Genomic DNA, 16,213 nt, shown 5'->3' with positions numbered 1-16,213 from the left:
ACCCCGTCTCTACTATAAATAGAAAGAAATTAATTGGCCAACTAATATATATAGAAAAAATTAGCCGGGCATGGTGGCGCATGCCTGTAGTCCCAGCCACTTGGGAGGCTGAGGCAGAAAGATTGCTTGAGCCCAGGAGTTTGAGGTTGCTGTGAGCTAGGCTGATGCCACGGCACTCATTCTAGCCTAGGCAACAAAGCGAGACTCTGTCTCAAAAAACAAAACAAAACAAAACAAAACAAACTTATTGCTCTCTCCCACTTTATATTTTAATAATCTTCTTTATCTTCTTTCTTATTTTTCTGGCCTCACTTGCATAAGAATAATCTTAAAAGAACTTATATGTGAACAATCACAGACTTTGGTGAGACAACTCTACTGGTCATTTCCATTTCAACAGTGGGGTGGGTAATTGAGTTAATATTAAAGATAAAGCTCAATACTTAGATTAAATACTATTATTCCTGTATCAGGGAGTATAAAGTGTGTTTCAGCTTAAAATGAAAACACAAATTCCTGCATGTACACATAAAAACTAGGTTGGCTCAGCAATTAATGTAATGCTTTTAAGTTGGTTTGGGGATAGCATTTTTTTAAAACAAAAAAAAGTTCTGATCAAAATCTGATAAAGACTTTCTTTGGGGTCAGCTAGTATCTAAAAAGGTTTATCTCTGTTTTTATGTACTAATTCAAAATGTTCATTTAAATAATCACTTCTTGAACTATTATAATGACACTTAGCTTTATTCTTTGGCAAAAAATATTTTAACTTCAAAAAAGTTTTCAAATGACTTTTATTACTGCATTATACTTAAGGTCTTAAAACTTGGATGATGATAAGATTTGATTTAAATCAAAGACAAAGCAAAAAAGTAAGTGACAACTTTGAGTCACAGGCTATGGCAGTCAGGAATTGCCACACCCGGTGGGTGTACTATCATCGAAGGCCCATAATTGGGTGTAGCTTTTTTAGATGAGTCAAACCATGTGGAGTTTTGACTTAGAATGGCTAGAAAAGCTCATAACATAAATGGTGAAAACAGCTATTAGAAAAGGAAAACAGAAGTCAGACATAAAAGAAGCAGTAGCTATCAAAAATTGAAATAATGATGACAACAAATGATGATGAAAGCTAATATTTACATAGCATTTACTAGGTTACAGGTGCTAATTTACAGGCACTAATCTAGTGATATTATTTAGGTGTGTATGTGTGTGTACATTACAGTGATAGAGGTTATTAGCCCCCAAATCACAAAGCTAGAAAGTGATGGTCTTGCTCAGGAGTGTAAGCTGTTAGCCATTAGGCAAGCTAGCTCTGTGGGCAAGATATGGAAGTAAAGAATAAGCACAAAAGTTCATGAATAGGTCAGAAAAGAGGAATGAAGGTTTCAGGTCGAATGCCAAGAACAAGAGGATAATAGGGACTCATTTTTTATGTTTTGTTAGCTGTATGGCACTATGTAATGTCTACCAGATCAAAGCAGGGGGACCAGGAGCACTGTCTTTTAAAAGTTTAAAATCTTGTTTTGGAAGAAAAGTGTAAGAACATATTTCTTAAGTAATTATATGAGGTCAAAATAATGGCTCAAAGCAATAATAGACACCATTAATCCATGGCAGTGCTTGAATAAAAGTTAAATCCATTATAACAACTGACAATAATTGGTAGAATTCTAGAAGATCACATAGCACTATGGCGATCAGGATGGACTTTTGATTTCCATCAAATTGAAACTAAAATTTGGACTAAGGTATATAGTAAAAAGAGGATAAACAATAAGCTGTGAGAAGCCAGAGTATTTTATCTGTCTTTGGAATAAGCATATATATGAAGATTTTTATAAAGTAGTTGACTGTATGTGGATGGTTTTATATCTGAGTTCTCTGTTCTGTTCCATTGGTTTGTGTCTGTATTTTTGTGCCATTAACATGCTTTTTTGGTTACTACAGGCTTGTAGTATAGATTGAAGTCTGGTAGTGTGTTGCCTCCAGATTTGTTCTTTTTGCTTAAGATTGTTTTGGCTGTCTGGACTCTCTTCTGTTTCCAAATGAAGCGTAGAATTATTTTTTCTAGACTTGTGAAATATGACGTTGGTATTTTGATGGGGATTGCATTGAATCTGTAAATCACTTTGGGTATGAACATTTTAATGTTGATTCTAACGATCCATGAGCATGATATGTTTTTCTATTTGTTTGTGTCATTTGCGATTTCTTTCCCCAGTGTTTCATGGTTCTCTTTGTAGAGATCTTTCATCTCTTTGGTTAAGTATATTCCTAGGTATTTTATTTCAGTTGTAGCTATTGTGAATGGTATTGAGTCTTTGATTTGACTCTCAGCTGGACTGTTATTGGTGTATAGGAATGCTACTGATTTGTATACATTGATTTTGCAACCTGAGACTTTGCTTAATTTATTTATCAATTCCAGGAGTCTCTTGGCGGAGTCTTTAGAGTTTTCTAGATATGAGATACCATTAGCAAAAAGTGACAGTTGGACCTCTTCTGCACTGAGTTTTCCTATTCTTGATCCAGTGCTCTTTGTGCTATATCACACCAACTGGCCTTGTCAACTGCTTATATACTGGTAGTTTGACTGTACCGTCTAGGGTGAAGGCAATATCTAAAGGTAATTATCACAGCCCATAATTGTTAGAACCAGTAAAGAGTCACAGCCATAAAACCAACAGCTAAGAAATCTAGAAGAGCATGATATACTCAGTGAAATAGAAAGAGACTGGTCAAGAGAACAGTGAGCCCACAGGTCATCAATATATTCATTTCTTAGGGTATTTTAACTATAAAACTGCCCAGGATTGAGTTCTATATTTAGGAAAAGATGTTGATATTTTCATGGAAATCACAGTTTTCAGAGTGAACTATAAAGGAGATAACATTGGGGAAGAGTTTAAAACATCCGAGCTTGTTTAACTAATGAAAAAGTTGCTTAAGATAAAAATTCAGCAATATAGAATCTTAGGAAACCTTAATATGAACTCAATACCAAAGAAATACCTAGAAACACTTAACTTAAATGGAAATCTAAATTGCTTAAGTGAAACGTTCTATATCAGAAAAAAATAAAAAGCACCATTTATTGAGTGCCAAGTTTGTCCAAAGTAGGTAGTTTATATTTACTGTCTCACTGAATTTTTAAAACAACAGTAAAGTCAAATCTGCTTTTTATAGGTAAGGAAAACTGAGAGTCAGGGATATTAGATAACTACCCAAAATCAGTAAAAGAGAGAGTCAAGATTTTAACTTAGTCCTATATGAATGTAGACCATATAGGGCAACTGTAGGATCTTCCTCTGTAACTCTTTAAGATTGATCAAATAATTCAGTTTACACATTATTTTCATATAGTATTTTCTAGGAATTATTAATATCTATACTAAGAGGCTTTTATTATACCTTTATTCTTTTATAGGCACCATCTAACTTGTATCTTTTCAATATATAAGACTCAGATAAACTATGAAGGAAAATAGAAAGAAGTGAACAGAACACACACACACCTCACTGGAAAATTGTTTGAAAATATATATTACATACAATTTTAAAATAGCTTTTTCACCATTATGAATTTTTGAATATCATAGCAAAGATTATTGGCTTAAATACATTAAATATTATTTTATTCCTGCAGGGTTTTAAGATTTTGATAATAAACAGGCCTGATGTTTCCCTAATTATCATGACCATATTAGGTGGTGATAAAAGATAGAAAAAGTCTTAATATAAAGTTTCTATAAGGCTGCAACATAAATTGGGCTATGAAGTTACAAATCACCACATGTTTATGTGCTACCATTGATAAGTAGACAATAGTTTGGTTTTTTTATTTTTTTTAAACCCAGTCTAGCTCTACTATTCTACCTTTTGTCCTTTCTAGCCCATTAACACCAGTGTTTAAAACTAAAGTGTTAGCCTACTCCTTTTAGTTCACATAAAAGTCCTCATAGCTATATCCTAGGAATTAATGTACATTTCTACTGACATATAAGCTAGTGCCAAACTCCCTTTAAAATTATACTTCCTTTAGGAATTAAAGGAAAAAAATTGAATATATCAGTTATATTTCAGTCCTTTAAAATGTGTCCAAATACACATATCATTATTGCAAATACGTTTTTTATGTAGCAAGTTAAGAAAACTGAGTCATGATCACAACACATTCTGTTTGAAAGGTACCCATTTTATTAAACTTTGAAGTTAAATTAGTTTGGAGAACATTTAAAAAAAAAACTTAATTCTAATTTAGTAGCATGGAGCTAAGCAGTATAACCTTAGTATTTACAACTTCTCTTTACTGACTTTTAGTTCTTAATTCTGTCTTACTAGGTAGAAAGAACAAATTGTTTTCATTTACAAGAAAGATAAAATCATTAAGTGGCATTTCAGGATTTGTACTAATTTCTACAGTAGTTTCTTATAACATATTTAGAAATACAATAACCTCCCCAATTGTGTACTTTACACAACTGGACTGTAGAAATCGTATCTGTAGGATTGTAGGCTTATTCCATAATAGGTTAATACTCTTTTAAACTATCAATCCTAAATATTTATAAAGATCTGTTACCTCCCATTCTTCGACTTATTTTTCAGATATATAGTTAAGAGACAGATGAGTTATTTGTCATGTGCTGCTTTTTTAAACAAAACTCTTGAAATTACTATTTTGTTATTTCCATTCACTATCAAAATCTATAACTTTCAGTAGTAAGGAGATAGTGTTATTACTAAAAGACACTTGGTAGTGTTTTAATTTAATCTGTTTGATTTATTGAATAGTTCTTTTTTATCATATGTGTCATTTCAGCCATCAATTCTTTCCTTGGAAAAAATAGCAATAAAAAAACCAATTTGATTTGTAACTAATGATGTCTTAGAAACAGCATGAAAAAAATCATTTTCTAAGAGATGCGGTATTTTTCTTCTCATATAAAAACAGAAAAAAAACTTACTGACATTCTATTCACTGCTGATTCATATGTACTGACATGACCTCTCTGTGCTCCTGCATTAGTCTGGAAGCTTTGTGGTCACTCCTTAAGGGAAAAACCAATTGTTTAATGTGTGCAAACTCTCCAGTCTATAACAGAGAGGAAGAAGGTATCTCATTTATTATCATCACATTATTTTTACATGAAGTCCATTATGTTGTGGGTGTATAACATGTCTGACTTAGCCTTTGACTAAATTGTCAAACTAGTTTTATTTTTTTAAAACAAGGAATACTAAATGAATAGTCAAGGGAGTAATTTTATTAGCATGTCTTTTCGTTCTCTGAGATTGATGTACCAATGTACACCTTGTTCTTTCTCTTTTTAAAGATATTTATTGTCATTCTGTATTCTTTTCTGAGCAATTTTTCATCCATTTCCCTCACTTGATTGGTTCAATTGTGATTCCTTCCATGAGTCTCCGTGATCCTCATCTTTATGCTTAAAGCCCTAGCATTCACATTGGTTTACCCTCTGAGAACTATTTTTTTTATCATTGTATCACTTCATCAGAAAATTTGAAATTAATCTAAGATTAAGATGATATAAATATTTAGCAGATAATTGGCCCTTTTGAAAACAACACGTATATATTTTTTAATATTAAATTCTTATTAATAATTTTAAGCAACAGAATCTGATACTGACTAAACAGAAAAGAAGCTTATTTATTAAGAGGATATTTGAATGGAAGGAACAGTCTTTGAAGCTCAGCTTCCAGAAGCAAAACCCAAAACCATGACATAGACCTGGCCTGATGAAGAAATCCCATTGCTGCTGCTGCTCTACCAAGCACTAGAGAAAGCTGTTGTTGCTTCCACTACCCCACTTACGTCACTGTGTGTATCAACTCCTCACAACCTTGGCTGCCCTCCAGAGTCTCTGCCACCACCCTCAGCAGCCAAGAAGGTCCCTCGTGGTGCTTGCCTCTTCAAATTGCTTATTTCTTTTTGAAGTCTGTGATTGGTAACCTGATTGGTAGAACTTGGTCACATGCCTGTAGGTATACTAGACATGAAAGAAGCTAAGAAAAATATTTTGATGAGTTTTGCCTTGTAGATACAGAACTTACATGCATGGAATATCTCCCAACATGTTAAGCATTTTTAAAAAGTGCCAAAACAATAAAACATAAAAAAAAAAAAAATACACTACCATATACTACCTGGCTATCCAACATAAATAAATACCCTTTGCAAATACTTAAACCTAACCTTCAAAATACATTCTTCTTCCATACTTACATGTAATAATAGTGACATGAGCTAAAATAGTAACATATTATAATATTCCAACTATCCCTTATAAAAACAAAAATGTGCTCCCTCTTTGTCCACAAAGGGGATGACCTAAAGTCTCTTGTGGCATCTAACCACAAGGCAAGTGTTGCTGAGAATGTGAGTGCTCTAATCATTCAACTTCTGCTGTCAAGACCTTCTTGAGTCTGATCCCATATATATCACAGTCACTTGATATGGCTTGTTACTGAGCTGCCTGATTTAAGAGTCGAATCTTAAATCAGCTAAATTAAGTTCATTTTGCACAGTTCAGGTCACATTTGTTGATTCACACGTAAATATACAGTCTCGAATAGCACTTAGGAGTGAGCTAAGTGCTGCTTTTCAAAGGGACAGAAGTTTCTTGCCTGTTCCAAAACCTTAGAGAACTCTGCTGGAATTGCTTTATCAGAACTTGCCACAGGCTCCAGATAGCATCTGATAAGCCATTGGCAGTTCTATCACCCATTGACTCTCTTGGTCCTTAGTTAGGACCAGGTAGATGCACTATAGTCAGGACTAACAAGGAAGCCTCCTTTTTCCTGTGGATCCTACTCACAACCAGGGGCTTTCAGGGCACTTCATAAATAGGTCAAAGCAGGATTCTCAAAGCAATGTATAATACCGGAAAAGAGGCCCACCTAGAACTTGTGCCTCTTTCTTAGCAGTAGGAGGTACAAAGTATGGTACATTAACTTTGTAAAGACTATCCTGTCATACATGAGATACTGAACCCTGGAAACATCACTGAGGTGTAGCTCTTACATTTTCATGTGATATATCATCCACCTTATTGGACTCATGGGTGTGCCTTACCAAAGAATCGTGAGCACTTACTACTTCCTTCTTTCTACATCTTGGACACATATGTTATCAGTGTAGTTGTCCTATGTGATGGTGAGGCACTAATGAACTTTTTGGAATATTTTGTGGTACAGAGCCAAATAATTTATATAACCCTAAGATAAAATGGTTTACTATTCTACCTTTCATGTAAAAATAGCTGTTATAGGTGTTCTTTGTCTATTGGGTTAGAGAGAAAAACAAGCATTTGCCGCATTAAGAATTGTATACCTGTTGCTAAGAGCTCTAGATGTGCATTTTTTTAATGCACCTCTACAACAGCAGCTTCATTGGTTATCACTACCCGATGAAGCTTCTTGTAATTCACTCTCTTTCAATTTCAACTGTATACTCTATAGATAACTATATTGTGTGTTTGGGGTCCTACTGGGCTGGATATGAGATAGATTCAGGTTAAAACTTCATTCGAGGTTAGATTTCCTCGAGTATCCATTCTGAGCAGTAGTCCTCAGTGGTATTCTAGGACACCAGTTTTAGTCTTCAGACCTATTATACAACAGTACCCAAAAGCCCTGGTATTTCCCTTCCTCCAGTGTAGTTACCTTGAAGAGGACGGCCAAGGTGAAGGTTTACAATTCATACCTGTGATGTTATTGCAGTAAACATCTTCAAGGATGTGCAGTCTCTCTTTACTCAGAAAACTCTGCGTCTGTGAATTGACTCAGGACTAAAAATTGAAGAAGATTTTTGTAGCAGTAGCTCAAGTTGTGCCCTTGTTTATTAAGCCTGGGTATTTTATAATTTTATTAAGTCAGACTTTTTGGATGCCTATCAGTTTTGTCCAAGTGGATCATCTGATCAAGTATTCAAAGCCAGTGCCCCTATAGGTCAAAGCATTCTGTTTACGACTCAACCCTGCCAGTAAAAACTGTAACCATTTCCTCCCTTCTCTTCCAATTAAGTGCTTCCACTTGAGTTGTGCCACCTCAGAATCCCATTGTCCATATTGAAAGCAGCGTAGCCCACCATACTCCTAGCTTATAGAAGATAGACATTGCTGTTCATAGACACACTGGCTTTTACCTCTGAAGGAACAATATTAGAGAGTAGCTGGTGGCTGTGGTTCTTGCCTTGAATTTGAGAATGTAGGATTACGAGACTTTCATTATCTTTTTAAAGCTGGACTGTGAAATTAGGAGCAACTAATTTTGTCTTTGAATTTGTCATGTTCTTCATATTATTCCATGTCAGTAGCCCCTAGATCTCCCAGAATTTTACCTTCAGTGATCACTTGATTTCAAGTAGCTATAGTTAATAATGTTACTTTGCTACTGTAGATGATGGGCTGCCAGATATTACTTTTTTTTTTCCAGAATACTAGCTGGATTTTTAGAGTCATCAGTCTTTTCAGAACCAGATAACTAATGAGAGATCTTTCTGACTTTCCTGAGGTTGTATTGCCTTCACCTACTTCTAGAACCAACTTATATGTCAACCAACATTCTTCTTTTAAGTAACAGAGGCTGCCTCCAGCAGTTAAGCAGCAGGAGATCATTAAAAGGGTATCAGGTAGTTGACCATATTGTTAGAGGACTAGAAAACCAAGGTCAAGGTTAAGCTTCCATGAACAATACCAAAGACTACACCACAACACTGGCTTAAGGTAAACCACCCTTTGCTGCAACATTCCCATCAAGCAGTGTGAGAAACTATTGCTTAATTCAACCATTTTCATGCCCAAGATTTGGATAGTTCTATTACCATCCTCCTGAGCAAAATGGAAGCTGTACAGAGACCTCTAATTGCTTACTTATGAACTACAGTCTTGCACATTTGACTCTGGTTAGTAGAGTTTTAGGAGTAGAGCAAACTAGATAACTGAGTTTGCTGGGTTTCTTCTAGGGGAGTCATACCTCATAACTCAGTAAATTCATCAAACATAGGAAGGATATCAAAAACCAGAAAACGTTACCAATGGCCACTACATTCTTTGGTAATTTCTTCTAGGTTGCTATGGTTACTGAAGAAATATTTTTCCAGATTTTCAGTCTCTTGGCTAATTCTAAGACTGATCCTTTGAAGTCAAACTAGGTAGGTTTCATTCTTACTAAAGTGGAGCTTTAGCACTTGCCAGGTTCGTTACACATCTTGTAGAAAGTTTGCAACCTGGCCACCATAATATCTTTCTTTTTTTTCTTTTTTAAGCAATCTGAGATTTTCTACAGTGAATGCTTAAGTTATGCAGCACTGTTCAAAGGAAATGCAATATTTTGGATAGATAAGGTTTTTGGTTCCATGTGCTTATATTAAAAATGGATAGTTTTAAAAGGTATGTCTATACAGATTTTTTTTTAAGTTTTGAAATTTTAGCGATTAAACTTACCCTTGTGTTAACAGTTTTTCCCACTGGTTACTCAGGGGTTACTTATATACATAGTTATAGCACTTTTTTCATAGAATGATGGCCACAAAGGTTACTAAAGTAAAAAGAGCTTGATGAACTTTCTACTGAATTCACCTAGATTAAATTTTAGTTGTTTTGTGAGTCCTTAGCATCATCTATGTTGTCTATATGTGTCTTACTTTATCAGGGAGTCTGTTTTTTTTGCTCTCTTCCCCATTTTCTTGTTATCAAACCTATTATCCATAGTCTCTGCTATTTTTTCAACTCTGTAAAACTAAACAAAAATATAAAATTAAAGAAAATGATGAGAAACTAGACAGCAAAGTACTGTTTATGAAATTAAGCCTTATATATTATAAACTTGAAGGAGAGACTTCAGTTCTTAACCTTGTAATAAGTATATAGGTTTTCTGGTATCTGTTTTCATTGGTTTTTACTACTTACATCTTTCTTTGAGATTCTGGGTTGTTACAGAAGGTTGTGGCTGCTCAAAACCTGGCTGTCAAGATGTTACAGTAGTAAATTTCAAAGTTGGATTCCTCCAATCTATTTGAGTCTTTTCCAGACAATATTTTCCAATGTAGATGACTTTAGGAACATTTGATTTGAAGTATAATATTCTAGGATAAATCCTATATCCGGCAGTGTATGTTGTGACTGATTCATGAAATAGTCCCACTGTTCTTATCACTATGGTTTTTTATTTTTATTATTTTTTTCCATGTATATTGTGATTAATACTTTGAACTAGGAACATATTAATCATAGCTTTTTTTGCCATTTTACAAGAATTTTAATGTCTGCTTTTTATTCATCTGTGGGGACATTTGGCATTTAAAATAACTTTGTTGCTTAGTTTTTCCTTTGTAGTTTAGAGCGTTTATTCATTTAAGATTTAGTGTGACTATAATATATTCAACACTTTGCTTTTGTCCTCAATATTTATTCCATTCCTGTGGTTCACATTTTCCTTTTCTTATGTATCATGTGTTGAAAATGAAAATATCTTGTCTGGGGTGGAGCTTAGCCACCGAACTAAACAAACATGCACTTTCCTTCTGCTCTTAGTTGGTTTTACTGGTTTTAAGTTACTTAATCCTGTTAACCACAACTACAAAAAGTTTTACATCTACTTTTTTTTATTATATACTTTTATAGCTGGTAAAAGTCTCTTCCTCTTACCTTTCTCACCAGAGTGCAGTCTGGTTCACTCACTTGTTTTATATTTAAGACTTCCACTTCAGTAGTCAAGGAATTAGTGAAAATAGCATACATTTAGTGGAAGAAATTAAGGCTCTTGAATTCCTAAAACTCAGAAGGAAACTATGATGGGCTATACAAGCATATTCTTCTCATGCTAATGGCAGAAGTACAAGAGAAAGCCCAAACACATAAGCACTTGTAAGCCTATGATTTCATCATATCTGCTGATATCTCCAAAGCAAGGCATATGGCCAAGCCCAAGATCAAGGGGCAGGGAAGTACACTTCATATATCATGAGGGCAAAGTGTGTTACAAAGTCAAGCTCAACATCAATGTAATGGCAAACTCTATTCTTGTCATGAAGGCAGGAGAAAGAATGGATAAATATTTGTCACACAATAATTTTAGTCTAACATACCATCCAATCTAAATTAGCTACCAACCTCACTTTTATTATATCACTACCCTGTATTATTTTCTTCTTAGAACATTATCAGTCTAAAATTATGTTAATGTTTTTATCACATTATTCATTCAGTGTACAAATACCATCAAATACCCACTATGGACCAGGCAGTACTCTTAAGTACTAGGGATATGTCAATAAAGCACTCAAAAATTCTTGTTAGTTATCTGTTTCCCCTACTAAAATATAAGCTCTAAGAGGAAAAGACCTCATCTGTTTTGTTCACTGCTTTATTCTCAGTATGTGGAATAAACCTGAAACGCAACAGATGTTTAATAACATTTTGTATAAATGAATAAAGGAATGTCATTAAACATTTATGTACTCTAACTTCATTTGTTCAGATTCCATGCTCAGTAGACAACCTTCTGATTGTGATTTCTTTCCAACATAGGGGAATTTTTTTTTATAGTCAGTCTTGTGAACTTGATATATTTTAGTCTTTTCTTGAGAGAGATCTGTACTTGGTATTTTGACAAATCTGTACCTGCACAGCTGAAAACCAATCCTTGAGTGTAGTAAACTCCCTAAGGGAAAAACATCCTGAGCAACTTCCATTTGTTAAGTATACTTTTAATTCCCTTCTAACCAGGTACTATTATTAAAGGTAATAAAAAGAGTTTTTGCTTGGAATATAAGACACCCCATTTCTCATGAGAGTTGTGCTCACTTTTTAGATACATTATCTTCTTTACCATTATCTTCTTTGTTTCAAGGTTTCTACTAAAAATAAACAGTTTTAATGATATTAGTCCTCTTTCACTGGGCTTATACATACCAACTACAGAAGGTGTAAATAGCTAAATAAATAGATATCATTACCAGGTTTTGAGTCTAATAAAAAGTCTTGCAGCTCATTTACTTTGGTCATTTTAGCTCTGTTTCAGGAACTTTGTCTCAGAGTATGTGTTTACTGCACAAAACCAAGTAAAAACTTCACAAAAGATTCTCAGAATAGATCTGTTCCATAGAGACTTGAATTGCATTATCAGCAGTCAACACAGGAATATGCTCAGGCCCTATCTTTGAAGCTGTAGTTGTTTTATTTTTCAGCCTATTAGTGTCTGACAAATCTCACATTTCAAATGAAACACATCATGGCAATTCTCATATATACTTTTTGTTTTTAAAAGTTTTTCATGCATTAGGCTATGAAAAATATTAGATGCCCCGAGATAATCATTCAAGACCTACTGCGATTGGTGGAAGCATATACTATTATTTAACTGTAGTGGCTCATAATAAAAAATGATTATGAATTCTTTTATAGAATTGATGATGTAGCACTCTTGAAAAATAAGAGAGGTTTTGTACAATCCTGCACACCGAGAAAGTTTGCCCCAGTATTTTTATTGCCAACAGAGTATTGAGTTATGTTTTAAAGATTTTGCTTATTTATTTATTCATTCATTAATAACTGTTTATTGAATATTTCTATACTAGGTATCTGGCAGGACCCTGGAATGGGGATTAACCAATTCGTAGTGGATCAGAGAACCCTTCCAGGCATAATAATATCTAAGCTAAAATTTCAAAAATGACTCCTGTCTCCTCTGCCCCTGTATCCAATACATAGGGAAATCTATCTTCAAAATGTATCCAGAATCTGACCAACTATATTGCTGTCACCACTGTCCATGCCACTGTCATCTCTTGCCTGGACTTCTGCAAGAACCTCCTAACTGGTATCCTTACTTCTGCTCTTGTACTACAAAGTCTGTTCTCGACAGAGTGGGCAAAGTCATTTTTTAAAGCTTAAGTCAGACTGCTATAACAGTTCCTGCTTAAAACCTTGAAGTTGCTCCATCTCACTAAGGGTAAAATCCAGAGTCATTGCAGTAGCCTACAGGGCCTTATGTGATCTAGCCTCCTGCTTCTTCTTAACCTCTGAATAGACCAAACATAATATAAAGTACTACAACTTTTCCAGAGGTTTTTAAAGTTATATAATAATCAATTCAGTGCTTTCAGAATTTCACTAAACTTCATCTGGAGTAAAATTGAAAAATGAGACTCATGATTTTAATAAGCACAGCAAAGTATACACATTTTTCAGGCTTGATGTATATATTACTTTGAGGTATGCTTTTCAGCTTTATCAGTCCTTAAAATCAAGTTTTAAACTATATCTACAGCCAAACCTTAGGATTGCTTATCACAAAATACTAAACCAAGTTTTTCAAACATAATTCAATTCCATTAGGCTCACTTTTTTTGCAGCACATATTTTATAATGTACATTAAAATATAGTAGATTAATATATATATCAATTAATAGTAATAGTATATTTTATAGTAGATTAATATATAGTAGATTAATATATATAGTAGATTAATATATATATCAATTAGTAGATTAATCCTAGTAGATTAATATATATATATCAATTAATAAATAAATATTTCTTTGGGATACATTTTTATTTTAGACCAATGGTTTTCTCCACAATTATATCCAAGAAAAGATACCCACAAAGATTTTTTTTAAAGGAACAGCATGGAGAGAACCCCTTATATACTTGCTGAGAAAATGTCACTGTCTTTTTGAAGACTCTATACTTAGTCTGTTCCCCTACTTCCCTTATTGGATGACAGCATCAAGAAGGAAACTCAAGATAGAGATAAAAAATAGTTGTCATCATTGATTTCTTCTACAGTGATTTCAGTGTGTTTAAAGAAATTTTCAAATATATCTCTCCCTAAGACCTTGTGGATATAATGCAAGACAGTATTTGTTTTTGTTTTGTTTTGCTGTTATAGTGATAGAAGAGCTGTAAGCTTAGAGAACAAAGTAGAAAGTAAGACTTAAAAGCAGTTCAGAGAACAGCTGGATTGCTTAGGGATGAGTCAAAAATGAAATAAACTTTTAAGGCAAGAATAGCATGCTGCTTACTTTTTTAGAGAACAGGATTGACATGAAAAGAATTATGAGTAAATTTATTGATAAGTCAAATATTTATCATGTTTATAAAGGTACAGAAGTAAAATAAAAATTGGCCCCCATTTTCAAGAACTTGTGAATCTACATATATATTAAAATATTAGTACATTGTATAATGCAGTATATACAGAATTATTATAGTATGTAACTCACCTTATTGTTACAAACATGCAACTCCTCCAATACCTCTGCAGTCTTGGGTGGCTGGGTATCCTAGTTCTGGCCACTTAGGTTCCAATGGGAGTCTATTGAGTGAGGCTTCTAAGAAAGCTATTGTTTTCCTGGTAAAAAGGGGCAGACTCCTTTCACAAGCATGTTTTGCCTGTCCTCCTTCTTTCATCACTGGAAGACAGACTGATGCTGGATGCAGCAGCCATCTATGACCATAAGGAAAAAGACATGGTAAAGATACTCATGTGGGAAAATAGAGTCTGGTTCCTTGACTGCTTACCAGCTCTGGACTGCTTACTCCTAAAGGCCATGCTATAATACATTAAGTAATAAACCCTTGTTTAAGCCACTGTTTGCCAGATTTCCATTACACATGGCTGAATGCACTTATGACTGATAAAAATGGTTGGGATTTGGATAAATAAAATAAGTGAAGGCGGGGGGAAGCACAAGTCACGAGTGATATCAACAATATGGGCACCAGAGTGATATCAACAATATGGGCACCAGAGATGTTTGTTACTTGTCTGAGTACAATGGGAAGACTCAGGCCCCAAGTGAAGTTAGTGTCAACTCAATTATTTTTAAATGTACAAATTGTCTTCAGTCATTTTTGGAAAATATTTTTAATTATTTTCTTTGTCATCATCTATGAATCTATCTGAAAAGCATGACATTATTCTGTTTTTCTCTAATGAAGGCATAATTTCATATTAATATGCCCATGCTTTTAAAAGTATTCAGTAAGTCCATCAGCTGGTTATAGACATCATAAGGCTTCTCCCATTATTAAAAGTTCTTAAGCTGTCATCAAAAATAGCTCATGACAGCAATTTTGCCTCCTTTTGGAACACGTTTATATCACAGAAATGTTATATTCAAACAAGAACTAGAACCGGATGTAGTTTTTCAGCAACATTACGGCCAAGGGCCAATTCCTATGATACACTGACTTCAAAAATAAATTGTATGTTTTAAGTATTATAACCATCTTAAAATTTTCTTAGCTACAGTATGGTAGTATCTGAGTTAAGCTAAGGAAAGAGAAGGTCCTCAGAAGTAATTAAACATATAAGGTAGTGAATGTGCTAGTTTAATTGTATTTGATTGAAGTAGAAAATATCTCAATTTTACAAAAGAGGAGCAGCCTAAAATCATGTTTAGTAAAAGTGGTTAGCATTCAGCTTGCCTGTGATGAGAAAGAGCTTTTATGTAGAAAATAGCAGGACTCACAGAGCTACTTCATTCCTCAGTTCTCCCTGAGGAGTGAAAGAATAAATGGGTGCAGCAATAGTCTGAAGAACATTTGCTATGCTTTCACGGTTGAAATTAGTGTATACTAAATCTTGTAGCATGTTTTTGACTGGGCTGTATTTATTTGCATAGATTATGAGTTTGAAAAGTACCTGCTGAAATAATTAATGATACATGGATTTTTGTTATAACTACGGTTATTACCATAAGACATGATGTTGAAAATATCACTCTGGGAATCAAAAAGATCTCTGATTGATGAGTTTTGTTATACGTTCAATACAGCATGTCCATAGTATATAAGAAATCCGTAGTAACTGGGCTCCTTATATTAATACTTCCCAAAAAATGAAGAAATCCTTGTTGAGAAAAGAGGGTACATAACTAAGAAGAAAGGAAGAAAGAATAGTCAAAAAAAACCACCCTGAATCAGTTGATTTCTCATCACCAGGGAGTAAAATATTTCCTAGGAAAAGGGATACATTTTATAATCACTAAATATTTCCATGCTTTCTATAAAGCTTCCCTCCACCCCCCAGGAAAGTTTTTGAACCAATTATTGAACTGTATGCATGGGAAAGCTTGTGTCACTTGAAAGATTCTTATGCATATGTTTCACTCAGCAAATATAGAACAAGAAAAAAAAAAATGCCGTTATCTGGCAACAACGGACTCAATGA

General features: G+C 34.0%; 1 protein-coding gene across 7 annotated transcripts in view; it reads left to right on the top strand.

Moving 5' to 3' along the window:
* CCDC91 (coiled-coil domain containing 91) overlaps positions 1-16,213 on the top strand; it is a 307,926-nt gene that overhangs the window by 258,725 nt on the left and 32,988 nt on the right. The window lies entirely within an intron of this gene.

The sequence above is a fragment of the Microcebus murinus genome, chromosome 10 (assembly GCF_040939455.1).
Source record: "Microcebus murinus isolate Inina chromosome 10, M.murinus_Inina_mat1.0, whole genome shotgun sequence".
In the NCBI taxonomy this organism is placed as follows: Eukaryota; Metazoa; Chordata; class Mammalia; order Primates; family Cheirogaleidae; genus Microcebus; species Microcebus murinus.
The sequence above is the reverse complement of the archived record's forward strand: the minus strand, read 5'-3'. Positions and strand labels throughout refer to the sequence as shown.